General features: G+C 52.5%; 1 pseudogene; it reads left to right on the forward strand.

Annotated features, from left to right (window-relative positions):
• Positions 1-390: 390 nt before the first annotated feature.
• Positions 391-2451, forward strand: LOC139260504 (T-complex protein 1 subunit zeta-2 pseudogene; annotated as a pseudogene).
• The last annotated feature ends 449 nt before the right edge of the window (positions 2452-2900 follow it).

The following is a 2900-nucleotide window of genomic DNA, read 5'->3' on the forward strand; positions in this document are numbered from 1 at the left end:
GACGAGGATGAGCGTGTGCAGGAGCAGCCCGTACAGGAAACCCCTCCCCGCAGAACTGAAAGGCACGGAGGGGATTTCCCCGAGGCGACTTGCACTTTAAATAAATGGCCCCTGCAAGGGGACAGGTGGACGGGTATCACGCTCAAACATTAGCAGCTGCTCAGCTTTTTGCTTTATGCAATTATTGGTTTCCACTTCATACACTTCTCGTGATTAAAAAACCTTGCACTTTAAACGCTTGCATTACACAATTGCCACTTGCAGCCCGAGAATTCAGCTGAAGAGTTTCCAATAAACTTGCGTTTGCCGATATGACTGGTTGACCTTTGGCTGAAGTGGGCCAATAACATCATCACGCTTCGGAGTTCAAAGTTTGTTGGTGACTGGAGCCCTGTCAGATTTGCAGCCATGTTGCACATGCAAAGGGGGAAAGAATGTATCTGATAAAGAATATAATGAAAGGGGAAGCAATTTAAGTACCGGGGTTGCTCTCTGCAACCACAACTCCACTGAGGCAACACGGTTTTAACCGAGAGAGGCGCTGCCCGGAAACTGACTTGCAAATTCAGAGTGTGACCACACCCACCAGCAGAAATTACAGAGAGCCGAGCGTCTTCCCCCGACACTTTTTAATGATGTCCCTGAAGAGGAAAGCGGGGGCAGCCCTCGGTGTTAACGTGTGTGCGGCCAGAGCGCTGCAGGAACTGCTCAAGACAAACCTGGGACCCAAGGGCACGTTGAAGATGCTGGTTTCTGGCGCTGGGGACATCAGGTTGACCAAAGACGGCGGTGTCCTGCTCCGTGAGATGCAGCTCCAACACCCCAGCGCCTCGTTCATCGCCCGGGCGGTGGCGGCTCTGGACGACACGGTCGGAGACGGCACCACCTCGGCCGTGCTGGTCATCGGGGAGCTGCTGAAGCAGGCCGAACGCTACATCTCGGAGGGAGTCCACCCTCGGCTCATAGTACAGGGCTTGGAGCTGGCCAAGCGAGAGGCCATTGACTGCTTGGACGAACTGTGGGAAGACGAGGATGACGCCATCAGCAGGAAGGTGGCACGGACCTCGCTTGGCACCAAGGTCCACCCAGAGTTGGCAGATCTCCTGACCGATGTGGTGCTGGCGGCGGTGGCATGTGTGTACCGCCCCAGGAAGCCCATTGACCTCAAGCTGGTGGAGGTGGTGGAGATGCAGCACCAGACGAGTTGCGACACGCTGCTGGTGAAAGGGCTGGTCTTGGACCACGGAGCTCGCCACCCCGACATGCAGAAACGGGTGGAGGACGCCTACATCCTCACCATGAGCGTGCCCCTGGAGCTCCAGAAGACCCAGGTGGACTCCGGCTTCTTTTACAAGAACGCCGAGGAGCGGGAGAAGCTGGCGGAAGCCGAGCGGCGCTTTGTGGAGCAGAAGGTGGAGCGGATCATGGCGCTGAAGAGGGAGGCGTGCGGCGACTCTGGCAAAGGCTTTGTCGTGGTCAACCAGCAGGGCATCGACCCGCTGGCGCTGGCGAGGCTGGCCAAGGAGGGCATCGTGGCGCTGCGGAGGGCCAAGAGGAGGACTATGGAGAGGCTGCCGCTGGCCTGCGGGGGGCTGCTGGTGAACTCGTTGGAGGGTCTGACCCAGGAGGTCCTGGGCCACGCGGGGCTGGTGTACGAGGAGACACTGGGAGACAGCAAGTTCACCTTCTTCGAGAGGTGCCACAACCCCCAGTCCGTCACCGTGCTGGTCAAAGGGCCCAACAAGCACACGGTCACCCAGATCAAGGATGCCATTCGAGATGGGATGCAAGCTGTAAAGCACACCATCGAGGACGGCGCTGCCATGCCAGGAGCTGGAGCGGTGGAAATACGTATCGCAAGTCAATTAATGGGCTATAAAGATAAGGTCAAAGGCAGCGCACGATTTGGCTTTCAAGCTTTTATCGACGCCATCCTGATCATTCCAAAGACACTGGCTCAGAATGCTGGCTATGACCCTCAAGAGATTGTGTCGAAGGCCCTGAGCACCGAAAAGCAGACGACCATCCCAGTGGGCATTGACTTATCCTCAGGTGAGTTGATCGTAGACTGGGAGACCCCAATATGGGACAGTGCTTGTGTCAAGCATCAGCTGATCCATACCTGCACGGCCGTGGCAAGCAACCTGCTCTTGGTGGATGAGATTGTCGGGACTGGGTCGATTTCTGGAAAGAACAAGTCAACGGATCTGACCGGCTTATCAAAGTCCTATTGATTTTGGAGACTGAATTGATCTTTACGCTGGAAACAGATCAGAGTTACTGGGGAAATGAGAAGGAAACAAAAAAGTAAGGTCATTAATAAAAATTAAAATGGGTTTAAAAAAAAAAAGTTGAAATGCACAGAATGTGGTGAAGGATAGATGAGTCCAATATTAGATATATGTTATTTTGGAATGTATAAACAAGGCCATAATGGCTAAAATTGAATAAATATTGTCAATTTGTCTTTGTCATCTTATAGTTCTGGAGCATTATTTCAGTATAACAACAACAACAACTTGTGTTTTATATAGCGTTTCACAGGAAATTTTGACAAAATTTGACACCGAGCCACATGAGATATTAGAGCAGGGGCTTGGTCGAAGAGAGAGGTTTTAAGTGGTGTCTTAAAGAAGGAAATAGAGATGAAGAGGTTTTAGGGAGGGAATTCCAGAGCTTAGGGTGTTTAGCTGAAGGCACAGCCGCTAATGGTGGAGCGATTAAAATCGGGCATGCTCAAGGGGCCAGAATTGGAGGAGCGCAGATATCTCTGAGGATTATAGAGATAGGGAGGGGCGAGGTCATGGAGGGATTTGAAAACAAGGATTAGCATTTTAAAATGGGGCATTGCTTAATCGGGAGTCAGTGAGTACAGGGGTGATGGGTGAACAGGACTTTGG

The sequence above is a fragment of the Pristiophorus japonicus genome, chromosome 1, assembly GCF_044704955.1.
Source record: "Pristiophorus japonicus isolate sPriJap1 chromosome 1, sPriJap1.hap1, whole genome shotgun sequence".
NCBI classification, from domain to species: Eukaryota; Metazoa; Chordata; class Chondrichthyes; family Pristiophoridae; genus Pristiophorus; species Pristiophorus japonicus.